Source organism: Suricata suricatta, chromosome 2 (genome assembly GCF_006229205.1).
Source record: "Suricata suricatta isolate VVHF042 chromosome 2, meerkat_22Aug2017_6uvM2_HiC, whole genome shotgun sequence".
Taxonomy (NCBI): domain Eukaryota; kingdom Metazoa; phylum Chordata; class Mammalia; order Carnivora; family Herpestidae; genus Suricata; species Suricata suricatta.
In genome coordinates, this window is record NC_043701.1 from 100,344,799 (window position 1) to 100,362,971 (window position 18,173).

Consider the following 18,173-nt stretch of genomic DNA (forward strand, 5'->3'; position numbering starts at 1 on the left):
ATTTGGCTCAGGTCATGATCCTGAAGTTCATGAGTTCGAGCCCCGAGTCAGGCTCTGTGCTGACAGCTCAGGGCTTGGAGTCGGCTTTGGATTCTGTGTCTCCCTCTCTCTCTGCCGTTACCCCGCCTCACTCTGCTCTCTCTCTCTCTCAAAAATAAATAAACATTAATGTTTTTCTTTCCAGTCTTAGGCAGGAACGAACTGTAGAGCCACCTCTACCTAGACTGGTAGAAATGGCTTGTTAGTTCCCCCTTTCCTTGATGGGGTGGCCCCTTGAGCTCTGAATCTGATGCCAAAGTTTTGTGTTTCCCCTTGTTCTTGGGGACTTTCTGTTCTACATGCTTAACAATGTGGCTTTAGATTTCATTACTAACGTGGTCTTAGGACTGTCTTAGAATAATTTTGCATTTTCATTTACTCATGTTTTATCTGGAGGTTGAATAAAATAATAGAAAAGTCTATTGGTTTATAATTCTGTGTTTGGGTCCAAACTCTACTACTGTCACCTAATTACTAAAATAAGATAGGGGAGCAATACTTTATAATAGCATATTTGGAAGGAAATTATTTAAAATTACTGCTTCAGGGCATTCCCATTATTAAAATATATGAGCAAAACTCATCACCCTACGGACAATAGGAAGACATAGTTTTACAAAGCAACCAATGCCAGGCATTATTGGTTGCATATGACTTGATTTAAGAATGACTATGCTAAACTATATCGCCTTTGGATGTAAACACCCTGAAATGCAGAGAATAGCAATTTAAAAGTAGGCTTTATCAGATGACTCATATTACTGTTCTTTCTTTTTTAAATTTTTTTGTGTTTGTTTATTTTTGAAAGAGAGAAAGAGAGCAAGGGAGGGGCAGAGAAAGAGGGAGACACAGAATCTGAAACGGGCTCCACACTTCACGCTCTGAGCTGTTAACACAGAGCCTGATGAGAGGCTCAAACCTGTGAACCTCAAGCCCACAAACCGCGAGATCATGACCTGAGCCAAAGTTGATGTTTAACGGACTGAGGCACCCAGGCGCCCCATATTACTGTTCTTTCAGGACATCTTTGAGCCTTTCCTAAGTAAATGACAGAAGGAAATAATGGGTCCCTTGAGTTTTCCCCCAAACAATCATTCTGAACTTTGGGACTAAGTTATGGAGGGACATAGGTTTAGCATCTCGTGCCTCCATTTCTCATCAAAATAAACTCTTTTATAAAGTTACATAAATTCTGCCAGTGAAATGTGAAAGCGTTCATTAACTAAGATTTGGAGGGAGAGTGCAACAGTCTTGCTCATAAATACAATATGGCTAAAATGAATCCTGACAAAAGAAGACATCGACTCCTATTACATTAATGCAGTGAATGACCCCAGTTCATTATTAAAGAGGAAACTCAGCACATGCACAATTTTATTTTCACAATTTACAAGTACAGATGTTGCCAGAGTTTTTAAGTTTTCCCAGTTTAAAACCATAAAGCAAATCTTTCATTCCTCAACCTTTAGCCACAGGAGCAAACATCGCATTGAGCTCTTTTTCTGTGTCTTGAGACCAGAGGAATCCGGAACTCTGCATAAGAAATGCTTTCCCTTGTTCCCTATTGATCTTGTTACTCTGGTGACATTGATTCCAAGAAGGAGTGGTTTAAATTCACATGATTAGCGAGGAGCAAACCAACGGTCTCAGATTTTTTAAAAGAGAGAGAGTCTTAAATTATATTTTTCTCAATAAGGATGCAGAGATCAACTAGCCCGTGGCAAAGGTTTAGATTTGCTGGTACTACATGAGCATTTCTTCTTTTTTTGATTTAGCACCCCCAATTTTCTTTCTGTCTTCAGTTAGAGCTGATTAAGAATTCGCACTGGCAATTAGTCATCCGGTGCCTACAGACGGGAGGCAATAATATGCCCCAGAGTTAACCAAACCAAAGAAGAATATGCTAATCCTTCTTATGTTCTCATTAGAAGTAAACAGAGGAAGATTTGATTAATAAATATACGGGGCCACCAGAGTTTTTATTCATCTTCTGTCATATAATCCTGCAAATTTGTGACATGTTTTATTGTGTCTTTCTTTTATTTAATGAAAAGGGAAACAGACCGAGAGACATTAAGTAATTAGCTCAAGTTTATAAATAAACAGGACTTCAATCCAGTTCTGAATATAAAACCGACGATCTTCGTCTTCTGCTATTATTTCCTGGAGAAACAACTTGGGTGAGGTGTACATGTCTTTCTGTCTGCCAAAATAAAATATTTGATGCTTAGGTCAATCATTAAGCTCCCGTTCAAAAATAATATGCAGAGTGTAGCAATTGAGATCACATGCAGCTCTTGGTGTTTTTGCTGGTTTGTTCCAGCCTCCGCGATGTGCCTGGCGGGCCTCAACCTGTGCGCCTGTTAATTCATGTGATCTCTACTGCTGTCCTGTGAGTGAGAGACTAATGGTAGGTACCCTCTTAAAATACTTTCACATATGAAACCCTTAAAAATATTTTATTTTTTTAATGTTTTTAATTTATTTTTGAGAGACAGAGAGAGACAGCGCGAGCAAGGGAGGGTCAGAGAGAGAGGGGGACACAGAATCTGAAGCAGGCTCCAGGCTCTGAGCTAGCTGTCAGACAGAGCCTGATGCGGAGCTCGAACCCACGAATCGTGAGATCATGGCCTGAGCTGAAGTCTGACACTTAACCAACTGAGCCACCCAGGCACCCTGAAACCTTTAAAAATATTTTTTTTAATTTTTAATGTTTTATTTATTTTTGATACAGAGAGAGATAGAGCATGAGAGGGAAAGGGGCAGAGAGAGAAGGACACAGAACCGGAAGCAGGCACCAGGCTCTGAGCTAGCTGTCAGCACAGAGCCTGATGCAGGGCTCGAACCCACGAACGTGAGATCTGACCTGAGCCGAAGTCGGAGGCTTAACCAATTGAGCCACCCAGGCACCCCAAAAATATTTTAAAATAATATTTTAAGAGATTATATCCATTTGAAATGTTTTAAAATAAATATTTAAAAAGAGTATGCCCATTTTTAAATGCTTATTTATTTACTTTTGAGAGAGACAGAGAACGAGCATGGGAAGGGCAGAGAGAGGGAGACGCAGAATCTGAAGCAGACTCCAGGCTCCAAGCTGTCAGCACAGAGCACTTCGTGGGACTTGAACCGCGAACTATCAGATCATGACGTGAGCCAAAGTCAGATGCTTATCTGACTGAGCCACCCAGGTGCCCCAGTATGTCCATTTTTAAATGGAAGTCCTTGAGAAGGTATCTATCTCTAAGGCTCGGACTGAGTTATAAACCCAGGATGCCTGACTTTGGTCTCCAGTCAAGGATCTTACACACAAGACTGGCAATTTTTTGCATATACGTTTCACTGGCCTTATATTTATTTAAGAAATATTTCAGAAAGAGAGTCAAATATTAAGATTGGCTGCAGGGTGACCTCCAGCGACATGAATGGACTGTCTGTATGCAGAGGAGTTGAGTGAGGAGGATCTGTAGCGTCCCCCGACCAAAGGGAGGACTGTATTTTTAGTCCTGGATGAAACCCTGAGAAATGGAACCCAGTCCTGCCTGAGGTGAGATGCTGAAAGGGGGAAGAGACCCTGCATGCGTTACCTTTCTACGAGAAACAAAAAACGGAAGGGAGGGCACAGGTAATAAAAATAACACTATCTCACAGATAAATATCATTAAGTACTAGTGTGTATGTAACTGTTTGTTCCTTATGCTGGCACCGTATCCTTGAAACTGGCTCATAGACAATCAATAGCCAATTACACGCGTCTCATTTCGGAGGAGGGATATGTCTGACCTATCTGTTTGCAGGTTAACCCAGTCTGCTAATTGAACTACACTTTCTTTAGAGCTATAAACAAGAGAAGGGTTTTCCCAGTCCCAAAGCAACATAAGAGCCCGAAATAAAAGAACCAGGGTAAGCAAATGGATTAGTGAGCCCAGAGGAAAATAAAGAGGCAGGAAACAGAAGACGTTTGGGAAATATTCTAGAGGATCTGAGCGGATATTGCACATTACAAAATAGAATGCCGTAAGGTTAGAGGAGTAGTATGAGTGTCAGAAGTGAAACCACAACTTCCCAAAAGAAAAGCAAAAATTAGAAAAATAAATGAACAGAAAACAGTGAGAAATATAAACTGAATGCATGCAAAAAGTTTTTTAAAATCCAGCTTTTCAGGTATATAGGAGAAAGATTTTTAAAAAGCAAGAAAATAAGAACTTGAAAAAAATCCAATACTTGATCCAGAGGAAAAGAATAGGAAGGGGTAGACAGAAGGTAATAATTCCATAAATAATGTGTACAAAATTTCTCAACTGAGGAAAGTTAATCTTCATGTTAAAAGCATTCACCCCTGGGTGTCTGAGTGGTTCAATTGGTTGAGCCATGGACTTCAGCTCAGTTTATGATCTCTCAGTTTGTGAGTTCCAGCCCCACATTAGGCTCTTGGCTGTCAGCACAGGACCTGCTTTGGATCCCCTGTCCCCCCTTTCTCTGTTCTTCCCCCACTCGTTTCTCTCTCTCTCTTTCTTTTTCTCTCCCTCTCTCTCTCTTTCAAAATAAATAAACAAACTTTAAAGTACTCATCCCTGGCTAAGAAAAAATATAAACAAAATGAATGTGTGGTACATGTAAACACATCATGATAAAAAATCTGAACTCTGAAGATAAAGAGAAATAGCTAAACATCTTGAGAGTAAAAGAGAAAAGAATTTACCTACAAATCAAAACAATCCAAATAGCATATGAATCATATCAGACAATATAAATTTATGAAAACTTGTATGTAAAGAATAGACATAAAATCAACCTACTTCTCTGCTTTTTGTGTTTAACAGTTTCTTATAATTTTGTATAATTTTGTAACTAAAATACACTTTGTACATTATATGTATTTTTGAATTTTATGCAGAGGGAATCATTTTCTTCATCTTCCTCTATTTGCTCTTTTTCACTCAAAAGAACACTTGTGAGATTAATCATAAATATGTCCATAATGGACACTTATTCATCTTTTCTTTGGAGCACAATTGTTTTTTGTTAACATAGCACAATTGATTTACCCATTCTCCTGTCAATGGATATTACTATAACTACCCCAACTCTCTTATGGTTATTGTTTCCATGGAATATATTTTTCAATTGTTTTACTTTCAATGTATCTTTATGTTTGAATTCGAGGTTATGTCTCTTGTGGACAGCATATCATTGGGTCTCCCTTCCTCATACATTCTGACAATCGCTGCCTTTGATTGGAATTTTAGTCCACACATATATAATGTTATCATTGATGTGTTAGTATTTATGTCTAATTTGCCATCTTTTTCTATAAAGCACCCTGTTTTTTTGATTACCCTGGTTTTATTTTGCTGTCTTCTTTTAAAAATATTTTTAGTATGTTCACTGTAATTCATGTGTTGATACTTTAGCTGAATAAATTTAGTTGGTTTTAGTGGTTTCTCTGGAGCTGATAATATGCATGTTCGATTTATCACAATCTACCTTAATTTTGCACCAAAATAGTTTTGTCCCCATCCTCCAGGCTATCATTACCATATATTATTCATTGATATACGTTATGAACCCAACAATACAGAGCGCAATTTTTGCCTCAAGACGCATGTGTGTACATGTATATACACACTGTTTTTAAAATATTTACCCCCATATTTACATTTTCATTGCTCTGCATTTATTCCTGTGGATTTCCTGTTATCCTCCAAACTGGCTTTAGTATTCCTTCCAGGACAAGTTTGTGAGCAACAGTTTACCCCAGTTTTTATTTATATGGCCATATCTGTATATCATTTCCATTTCTGAAAGATAGTTGCACTGGGTATAAAATTCTTGGTTTATGTATATTTAAAAATCTGCAACACTTGAATATGCCTTTTGCCTTTGGTGCGTCTACTGGGCAATCAGCCAGTAAATGAATTATCCCCCCATGTGTGATAAGTCATCTTATCTTCCTGTTTTTAAGACTATGTTTTGTCTTTGGTTGTCAGCAATTTGACTATGATGCATTAGAGTTGATTTTCTTTGTATCCGTCCTATATTGAGTGTGTTGAGTTTCTTGGATTTGTACATTTATATATCCTACCAAATGTCAGACCTTTTTATCTTTTATATTTCTAAGTATTTTTTCTGCACAAATTTATTTCTGCTCTATTTCTGTGATTCCTATTGCTCATATGTCAGAACACTTTATCTTGTCTCATGGAGTTCTAAGGTTCTGTTCATTTGTCTTCAATATTTTTCCTATCATGTTTCAGATTAGGTAATCCCTATAATATTTCTTCAGGTTTACTGATTCTTTCTTCTGATAACTCAGTTTCATTGATGCAACCATAGAATAAATTTTGTGCTTTTCCACTCCAGAATTTCCATTTTTTTATAGTTTCCATCTCCTATCTATTGACTCATTGCAAACTTATTTTCAATTTATTATGCAAATTGACTTTAATTCAATTATTAAACCATATTAATAGCTTCTTTCATTTGTTAAATCCAACATATAGGCACACTAAGATACCATTTCTTTTATTTTAATTTTTTTTACTAAAAATTTTTTTACATTTATTTATTTTTGAGAGAGAGACTAAGCATGAGTGGGGGAGGGTCAGACAGAGAGAGGGAGACACAGAATCCAAAGCAGTCTTGAGGACTGGAGCTGTCAGCACAGACATGTGGGGCTCGAATCCACAAACAGTGAGATCATGACCTGAGCTGAAGTCAGATGCTTAACTGACTGAGCCACCCAGGTGTGCCAGATATCATTTCTTTTGAAAGTTTTTTTTTTTTTTTTTTTACTGAACATAGGTCACAATTTTTTGTTTTTTCATAGGTCTGATAATTTGGTTGAAAATTTTATTTTAGTCGTGTATTTTATCATACAATATATTATCATAGAAGCTTTCAATTCTATTCCCTTTTCCTGGAGAATGTTGATTATTTTTAGTTTAGCTACTTGCCTAGATTTAGTCTGCTATGTGCAGGTGCTTATGGGTTTGCTAATTTTTTTTTTTTAGTCCACTTTCCTTGAATATTTGCTTGTGGACCTGCAGAGTCCAATGATCAACCATTTTGAGGGGTATAGATTATAGGTAGGTACTTTTATAGGCTGAGTTACTTTTCTCCTAAAATTCTCCAATCCCTCACACCTTCGAATGTGAAAATATTTAGAGGCAGAAAGTTCAGTGAAGTCATTAATGTAAAATGAGGTCATATGACTGGGATCTACTTTGATATGACTGGTATTCTTCTAAGAAGAGGAGATTATGGGGCTCCTGGGTGGCTCTGTTGGTTAAGTTTCCAACTTTGGCTCAGGTCATGATCTCAAAGTTCATGAGTTTGAGCCCTGCATCAGGCTCTGTGCTGACAGCTCAGAGTCTCCTTGGGATTCTCTCTCTCTCTTTCTCTGCCCCTCCCCTACTCACGCTCTGTCTCTCTCTCCCAAATGTAAATAAATACATTTTTAAAAAAAGAAGAGGAGATTAAGACACCGATATTCATAGAGACAACCATGGGAGAACAAGGGGAGGAGACAGATGTCTACATAAGGAGAGAAGCCTCAGGATGAACCAGCCACCTTGATCTTGGCCTTCCAGCCTCCTAGATGTGAGAAAGAAGTTTTTATTGATGAGGGTCCCCCAGACCGGGGCACTTCACTGGGGCAGCCTAAAACAAACACAGGTGCCTTGAACCTGTAAAGTTTCTACGTTCTGCCAACTGAAGTGTATGTAGATCATAGAATTTATTCAAATTACAGCCAGCTCAAGTCTTTCCTGTGTGTCACAGTTTCCTCTGTTGTCTTAGCATCTTTGGCCCCAATCTGTATAGTTTAGCAATGACTCATGCATAGATGCATAGATGCATAGATGATCTCAGTCCATCTATGTCTCTCACATTTTTTTGAATTTCTGGATTCTGACACTTGCGCTAAGTTGGACTTACAAATGGGCTAAAAGCAAACACTGTGTCTTTTCCTATCTCTTGCAAACAATTTCTGCCCCTTTGATGAGCTGGTCTGCAGATCTTCACTCACATCACTCCAAATGGAGTCTCCCACATCTTACAACCTAATGGCTGGATTTTACTGCCCCCCATTGGTAAACACCCACATTTTTTTTTACCAATCAAGTATAGAATTTGGATAGGAATGTTCCCAAGCAAGAAACTCACAAATCCCTGTTGTCCTTACCCAAACAAGAATCATACTCATCAATTTATCTTCCTTTGGCTAATTTCCTGTGTTATGAAATTTTTTCTGTATGTTTGTCTATTATTGCTTTTATTGCTAATTATTTATAAAATTTTAATTGTTTTCAAGTTTTTATTTAAACACCAGTTAGGTAAAGTACAGTGCAATATTAGCTTCATTCTTACCCGGTGGTCTTTTTTTTTAAGTTTATTTATTTTTGAGAGAGAGACAGAGAGACAGAGTATGAATGAGGGAGGGGCAGAGAGAGAGGGAGACACAGAATCTGAAGCAGGTCCCATGCTCTGAGCTGTCAGCACAGACCCCCAGGCAGGGCTTGAACCCATGAACCATGAGATCATAACCTGAGCCAAAGTTAAACGCTTAACCAACTGAGACCCCAGGTGCTCCCCAAGTACTCTTGATGAGAATCTCAAATACATTGTCATTTTGAAGAGAATTTCACAGTATCACTCACAATTAATACCATGCATGTTCTTGGAATCACCAACATGACCATTGTATTTCTGAGCATCTTTCCATGCATATAGACATAGTGGAAGAAACAAAAAATATTCATTGGTTTCTTATTGAATGCCAGTAAAAGTGGAAGTAGCCTCAAAGTTGGAGAATAGGTAGATTAAAAGATGAATCACACTTAACTTGACTTAAAGCTGATGTAATAATACAGGTAGCTAATCATACTCATGTTGGAAATATGTATATATGCATATATAGGTATATATACATATATGTGTATATAAGTGCATATATATATGGAAACATGTATTGAATAACTACTTTGAAATTTCTGAAGATGAGAAAAAAGTTATGGGCATGGATAACATTCAGCTTTCAATGTAAACAGCTCTTAAATGCTTACAATCTTTATTATATTTTTTAAGTTTATATATTCTGGGAGAGAGAGAGAGGGAGTGTGGGCATGAGTAAAGAGGGGAAGCGGGAGAGGGAGAGAGAATTCCAAGAAGGCTCTGCACCATCAGCACAGAGCCTGAGCTGGGGCTCAAACTCACAGTCAGATCATGACCTGAGCAGAGATCAAAAGACAAATGCTTAACTGACTTAGTCACCCAGGTGCCCCAAAGGTTTAAAATTTTTAGAATAGAATAGGATACATTAATTTTTACCCCTTAAAGCCCAAGGAAACCAATGGACACAAATAAAAATGCATTCTTACATGTGTCTACCTTTGGAGCATATAAGAAAATGGAGTTTCTGGGTCCTCAAAGCTAAAGCAGACTTATACTCAATTTTGTGTGTCTCCTGAGACCTAGGACAGCCAGCCGATTTCCCTCTGATATCACATAGCTTCACTTATATTGTGTCTAAGGAAGTTTTAAAACATAACTGACTGCTGTGGTAAGGATATAACCCAGCCTCCCAAGTTCATGTCTATTGCTTTGGGCTGGCCCCATCTCAATTCTCTCCCCACTGGCTTTCAGGTAGACTCTGCTTTGACCCTGGACCTTCACATTTGCATTATGATTGGAGGTCAGCAAACAGAGAAAATGGAAGCATTTTTTCAGTTGGATATTGATGTTTTGGCTCCATTCAGAAGGGGGTCCAGCCTGTGTATGCTTTGCCCATACATTATCTCCGTGAGATAATTACCACGGGCTCTCTGAAGGTGTGGGGTCCAATGGAGGCATTCATCACTTTCCTCTTTGAAGAACTTTCCTTGGGGTGCCTGGGTGGCTCAGTGGGTTAAACATCCAACTTCGGCTCAGGTCACGATCTCACGGTTCATTGGTTTGTGTGTTCGAGCCCTGCACCAGGTTCTGTGCTGACAGCTCAGAGCCTGGAGCCTGCTTTCAATTCTCTCTCTCTCAAAAATTAATAAACACTAAAAAAATTTTCCTTTTTGGGCACCTTTACTCAGTCTCTCACAACTGCTTCCTTTAAGTCTCCTTCTTTGGAGGTTTTGTTGAATCATATTTTATTTATATGTAATTGAATGTTTTTTCTGGAAACTCTTCCTTCTACTGAGTAACCATCTAACTTATTCAAATGTATTCTGAGATTCTCTTTTTATCTTAAAGGTGGAATGTAAAGAAATCCCCAAAAGGGATTAATGTGGAATATTTTAGACATCAACTCAGGAATTGGATGTATTCTACACTCTGTTCTACAAAGAGATTTTTAATCTTGCCCTTTCGATAAAAATTCTGACCTTAAACATAGCCTTTATCAGTAATATTATTAAGGATTACTCCCTCCACTATGATCGTGAAGTCACTGATATTAATCACATACCCAAAGATGGCTGTTCTGCCCCCTTTTGCACTGGGGCACAGTTCTGCTGTGGGTGCTGGACACATCTTCTGCTCTAATGGGTGAGTGGGGAAGGAGGCCATCAACACTTTTCATAGAAAGGTCAAATATTTGTTTGGAAATCAGGCTGAATACAGAACTCATCTACACAGGTGAGGACGTATACATACATATACATGCTTCTTATTTAGATTATTGATTTATTTATCTTTCTTTCTTTACTTATTCTGAGAGAGAGCCAGAGACAGAGAAGAGTGGGGAGAGGCTGAGGAAAGGAGGGTGAGAGAATCCCAAGCTGGCTCCGCCTTCTCAGCGCAGAGCCCGATGTAGGGCTCCAACTCAGGAACCCATGAGATCACAACCTGAGCTGAAATCAGGAGTCCAGTGTTTAACAGACTGAGCCAGCCAGGTGCCCTTATTTAGCACATTTAAGGAGCAAAACTTGTCCTAGTAGCATGGATACTTCATTCTCTCACTATATAATGTGACTATTTTAGAGGCTGTATCAGATACTCAGCTTCTGGGTAAGTTCACAACCCACGTGTGTGAGGTTGTATACTTCACACCACTAAAGCCACGTGGTTCTGCCCTTAAAGAGACATATTGCTACAGAGAAAGAGCAAAGCATCCAGTTCACCCTGTTCCTGTCATCTGCAAGGGGCCATTCCTAGGCCAAAGGATGGACACGCAAGACAGATCATTTCACTGTAGGTTATGTATTGTTAGTGTAGCTCAAGAGGGGTTGAGGACACCTGCTAACATATACGAAGGTATCTCCGTGCACAGGGAGCAAGGCTAGGGAGGCTCTCTACAGATGTCCTTGGCAATGACCCTGCCTTCTCTGGAGCACCTCAGAGAGTCTTCAAACCAGGCAAGATGATGTTCACCAGAGACCCTGCTGAGCCTCCACAGATGGGTCCAAACCTGTTGGCTCCTAGATGACAGGGTGAGAAGAGGTGGAGAGGTGGCCCCATTGCTTTCCAAACCAGACCAAGTCAGCCTCCTTCTACCAGGGAGGTAAAAGAAACATGGAAACAACATTCAACTTGATAATCTTCTGTGTCTCTAAAAGCCTTTTCTTGTCTTTAATTTTCTTTTAAAAAATTACTCTTGGGGCACCTGGGTGGCTCAGTTGGTTAAGCATCCAACTTCAGCTCAGGGCATGATCTCACATTTCATGGGTTCATGCCCCTCATTGGGCTCTGTGCTGACAGCTCAGAGCGTGGAGCCTTCTTTGGATTCTATGTCTCCCTCTCTCTCTGCTCCTCCCCCACTCACACTCTGTCTCTCAAAAATAAATAAACATTTAAAACAATTTTTAAAAAATTACTCTTGTACTTAAAGCAAATAACTACCTTTATTTGTTCCTAAAAATATCTGCTATTAGAATATTTCCTAGATAGGTAAGACCTGTATGTACCACATTTTTCTCAATTTCCTTATGGATTCAAGAAACCCTCCTCAAGATTAATACTCAACATATCTAAGTAGCTGCTAAAGAATGCTATTATGCAGTTTATATTCTATATATTTAATAAATTTTTAATGTTTATTTATTTATTTATTTATTTATTTATTTTGAGAGAGAGGGAGAGGGAGAGAGACCAATCAAGGAGGGGCAGAGAGAAGGAGAGACAATCCTGCATGATCATGACCAGTGCCCAAATCAAGAACCGGACCAACTCAATCGATGGAGCCCCCCAGGCATCCCTGCAATTAGGCAGTTTATAAAGATCATTGGACTATTTCAATTTCAAACTGTTTTAAAATGGTATGTTTTATTTCTTTATTACTGCAGTATATTGACACACAATGTTGTATCAGGGTCAAGTGTACAACATAGTTATTCGACAGTTCTATACATTAATCAATACCCCCCAGATAATCACATGTTATTACACCATCTGTCACCATACAATGTTATGACAATATTATCAACACTATTCCCTATGCCACACTTGTCTTCTCTGTGACTTACTTGGTTTATAACTGCAACGTATACCTCCTAATCTTCTTCACCTATTTTTCCCCATCACCCCATTCCTCTCCCCTCTGGCAACCAGCAGTTTGTACTCTGTATAAAACTGTATGTCTTCAGTGAACCTCTTATATGATACACAGGTTGAAAATTACACAAAATACAAGACCAGAAGTAACTTTGCCTAAATTTGCACTTAGCCCAAAAAGACCAATATTAGGATAAGAGATCTTTAATGGTGTACAAGCTTAGAGGTGGGTAGTTTATTGTAAAAAGGTTGGGAAAAGACCATGCTCCTCTAAATCAACACTGTAACGTGTTTGTAGGTCAACCATGGAAACAATACATTAGGAAACTGACTTACATTTCCAACAAAGGGACAACTGGTGTAGCTACTCTCCATGATTGGCCCGTGGGTTTTGGATACTCTGGGACAAGGACGTGTCAGACCAGAGATTATCCACGATCATCACACATCCTTCTGCATCTCTGAATTTAAAACGGAGGGAATCACCACTGAGAGAGAGGAGCTAAACAAACATTTGATATCATACACACATTTATGACCCAGATAACTTCACTTTTTAAGCCACATGCCATCAAGAAGACTGTGGTTGATATCAGGAGGAAGTCATACACAGATTGAAACTTGTCCTGCCGGCCTGGAGCCTAGGAAGCTGGGGCCTGAGCCACCCTGACAATCGGACATGTGTCCTGACAAAGGTATGAACAGATCGTGAAGAAAGGCAAATACTGAGACTCACTGTAGTGGTCCAAATATTCAGGAAATTAAAATTCTCCTCATGTTTACAAAGGAGAACAGATAATTAAAGATCTCACCGAGAACATTTTACTGAGTCAGCTCTATCAAGTGACCTTGGGGAGAAGCAAAAAACAGTCCACTGTTACCCAGCTAACCATTTTATTTCTCCTAGATTGAAGTGCTTCTTTTCAGTGTCTTTTTTTTTTCATGATCTGAATGGGTAACATCAAAAAAATTGTGTTCAAGAAGTGAGCTAATTTTGCTTGGAGAACTTGTGATTTGTGGCAAGACTACTGATAAAATAGCTGTTATGTCATTTTGCTCAAAATGCAATCTTCCAAAGCAGTAAAAGTTTATATTCTGGTGGGCACAGAGAGGCAGGGTACTTGTGTTTGGTGCTGAGGCGGCAGGGGTCAATGGTGACCTGCTTTCAGGCCAGCCGCAGTGCAGGACAGCGTGGGGGAGGCTGGCCGGGGATGGCCGGAGGGGAAGGGGGTCCAGACCGCGCTGTCTGCCACCGCCCTTGCCTTCTCTCCCCGTCTCACGCCTGCTTTCGCAGCCCACTAGTTCCTTAAAAAGGACTGTAATTCTGGCTTCGCACTTTTATCTCCCCAAGCTGCTCTGTAAAATAGATCTTCTCCCATCCACTTCCCCTTCTTTTCTCTTCTCCACCCGTCGTGTTTTCTCCTTTCCCTTTACAAATTCTTTGAGCTTTTCAGTAGACACAAAGTGGAGTGTTGATAGATTTCTTTGCCCTCTTAGCTTCCCACCTCTGCATGGATATCGAGACAGCATATAAAATAGGCTGCTTGACGTTTACTGCAAAATGCCTTATTGGCCAATATCTACACATCGTTGTAAAACTATGAAACACACACTTTACGTCCTTGCCAATTACCTGAATTTTAAATTGCCTTCTATGAGACTCCAGTAAAAACGCAAGGTAAGAATACTGATATTTTAAGAATAGTCAGAAGTTGAATATTCCAATGATTTATTTCCGTGATTCTTCAAGCTGTATTCTTACGTTCTGTTAGATCAACAGGAAGGCACAAATCTGCTTTTTCATATGACCAAATATTTTTTCTGAGAATACAGAATTAGAATATTATTACTCGACTTTGGGGAATAATATGTTCCAATTTCTTGAGTTCGACAATAGAATATAGATAGGTAGATAGATATGTATATATACCTATATAGATAGAGATGATGATAGCTGTAGATATAGATATAAATATAGATAAATATATTTGTGGCCTGGAAAATGTATTGTTACAATTTGGCTTTTTTCTTTCTTTTTTTTAGGGTGTATTTATTTTTGAAATAGAGAGACAGACAGACAAAGAGCAGGAAAGGGGCAAACAGAGAAGGAGACACAGAATCCCAAGCAGGCTCCAGGCTCTGAGCTGTCAGCACAGAGCCCAACACGGGACTCAAACCCACGAACCATGAGGTCATGACCTGAGCTGAAGTTGAACGCTTAACCGGCTGAGCCACCCAGGTGCCCTTCTTTCACTTATTCTTATCTGCAGGTCAGTTATGGGCCCTTAAAACATTTAGTCTACAGTTCTAGAATGGGGACTCTGAGGTGATGAACTGAAGAAATAGAACTCAATTATCTGATTCCATCAGTTACTAACCCTTAAACAGGAGTGCAGTCAACTAAGACATTGACTAACTTGTAACTATATTGTGAGCATGACCTTGGGCTTTTCCTCCATCTTCTTAGCTTGCTCAGACACACACCTACCAACACCCACAAAACATTTCAATGGCTGCTTTTTTTTTTTAATAGTTTATTGTCAAATTGGTTTCCATAAAACACTCAGTGCTTCTCCCCACAAGTGCCCTCCACCACGACCATCATCCCCTCCCTCCCTCCCTGGGTGGCTCAGCCAGTTAAGTGTCTGACTTCAGCTCCAGTCATGATCTCACAGTCTGTGGGTGTGAGTCCCAGGTTGGACTCTGTGCTGACAGTTTAGAGCCTAGAACCTGCTTCAATTCTGTGTGTGTGTCTCTCTCTCTGTCCCTCTGCTGCTTGTGCTGTCTCTCTCAAAAATAAATAAACATTTTTTAATTAAAAAATAAATAAATGTTTGTTGAAGATAGTTGTTTTTAGCTTTTGATCATTTTATCTCAATGTGAACTTCACTTTCCACAATTAAAAATCGATTTCCTACACAACTACACATCTTATAATTGTGGGACATACTTTTTAAATGTTATTAAAAAGGAGTTTTGGAGCATCAGAAATCATTTAGGTAAGTTGGACAGTTTCTGCTTAGTTATTCTACAACAAACTGAAGAAATATGACATAAATCCCAATGAGCAAAGGATTTCTTCTTTGTCTTCAGACCGAGTCACGGCCTGCCATGCCAACTAATGCTTTTTTAATATGGTATTGCCATTATAAAAAACGCAAAGAAGTCATTACTTTTCTGTAACAATTTGTATGGATTTATTACTTAATTAGTTTTTTACCTTTATCTGACAAGGGGTTATTGAGTGCAGCTTATAGTCTATGCAGCCAGAACAAAATCTAAGTAATCTTTTATAGAGTCCCACATTAAAATGCAATATAACCAGACAGTAAAATGTATTAACACACCTCAGAGAGTTTTCAATTTGTCATATCTTTCAAGCAGTTGGAAGATGTGTATTCAAGAAGTGATTTATTTCCTATGAGAAAGCAAAACCACTCAACAAAAAAATGAAATTAATTACTTCTACCCAATTGAAAATGGTCAATTCCGACACAACACTGTGTCAAACTGTACCAAAACCAAGACACCTTATCGCTAAGCAGAAATAGAGATCAGATAATTATTGGAAGAAGCAATATTCGGTGGAAGGCAGTGAGCATTGAAGATAATTTATGGAGAAGATAGCCCCAAATATGATACATGTTAGAGCTCAGTAGTGGAATTGAAGCTGTAGTGATCCTGTTGTCTCTGTATTTATCCCTAAGGTCCAGTACTGACGTGTAGGACAAACACCTGTTGGTAGTCAAGGTGGTCGGTGCAAATAGAGAAACAGTCATATCCCAAAATAAAGCGAAAGATCTTTATGCAAATATGAAATAGAATTTGAATATGAATATTTACCAGAAAGGAATACTGTAGATTTTACCAGCTGTCTGACATTCCTCAGGCCTTCTGAGATTCACTCAGAATGGAGGCGGCCAAGTGTCTGATGCTATTTTCAGAATGGCCCATTATGTTTTCCAAGCATCTTTGCTGGAGGTTTAGATTTTTTGCCCTTGGGCACATACCAATAGATGAAGTCAAGAATAAAAAGAAAAATTAGCACGACCAAACTGATATCCTTGAAATGGACAAAACCTTCAAGAGGAAAGACGCCAATTATGAAAAGCAAGACCAGTAGGTGGAACACCCCCACTGGCCTTATGGAAATATAAAGAGTTGTGAGGAAATACCATGCACAATTATACGTCACCAAACTATATGACTGCTCTATGTGTGTCCCTCCAAAGTCTGTAGGCTGACACCTAATTCCCAATGTGATGGTATCTAGAGATAGAGATGACTATGTCATGAAACCCTCATTAATGAGTTTAGTGTCCTTTGAAAAGAGACACAGAGAACTCTCTTCTCTCTTGAAACATGTGGGGACACAGCTAGAAGAGAGCTGTCTATGAGCTGAGAAGTGAGTCTATACCAGACACCAAATCCACCGGCACAGATTGGACTTCCTACCTCCCAGAACTGTGAAAAAAGAGTTTCCATTGTTTATAAGCCACCCGGTTCCTGGTATTCTGTTTTAGCACATCAAATGGACTAAGACTATAACCTAGATGAAATGGAAACATTCTTAGAAATACATAAACTCCTGAAATTCTATCTGGAAGAAATGGAAAATCTGGCAAACTTTTCAAACTTTCTAAAGAAGAATTAACAACAGTCTTTTAAAAATTATCCCAAGAAATTACAGAGGAAACTTCACATTCTAAACCATTCTGTGAGTCCAGTATCGTCTCGATACCAAAACGAGAAAAGAAATCAAAAGAAAAATGCTCACCAATTTCTCTTATGAATATAGACACAAAAACCTACAACAACAGACTTGCAAACTGAACCCAGCAACATATAAAAAAGTTTATTCATCATAACTAGCTAACATTTGTCCCAGGAACCCAAGGTCTGTTTAACATACAAAAACCAGTCAATATAATCAGTATAATGAAAGACAAAAATCATCTGATTATTTATTTACACTTAGAGTAATCATTTGGCAAAATTCAATACCCTTTAATAATAAAACCATTATATATTTTTTAAATTCTTTATTTATTTTGAGAGAGAGAGAGAGAGAGAGAGAGAGAGAGAGAACACAAGTGGGGGAGAGTCAAAGAGAACGAGAGACAAAATCCCAAACAGGCTCTGCATTGATACAGGGCTTGAACCCAGGAACCACGAGATCATGACCCGAGTGAAGATCAACAGTCTGACGATTAACTGACTGTGCCACTGGGTGATCCAATTATAAAAACATTATTAAGAAATAGGCATAGATAGGAACTTCCTCAATTTGCTAAATAGCATCTTAAAAAAATATTTATACTTAACATTGTACTTAATAGCGAAAGACCTATGCTTTCTTCCTATAATCAGGAACAAAAGAAAAATGCCTCTGTCATACAACTTCTATTCAACATTTACTAGAGATTCAAACAAAGGCAATCAGGGAAGAAAAATAAATAAATGTTACCTAGATTGAAAAAAAATTATAACAATCTTTATATACTGATAGCATAGAACATGTCAAAGAATCAGGGCACCTGGGTGGCTCTGTAGGTTGAGTATTTGATTTTTGATTCCAGCTCAGGTTATGATCCCAGAGTCCTAGGATTGAGTCCCACATTGGGCTCTGGTTCTGAGCATAGAGTTTGCTTAGG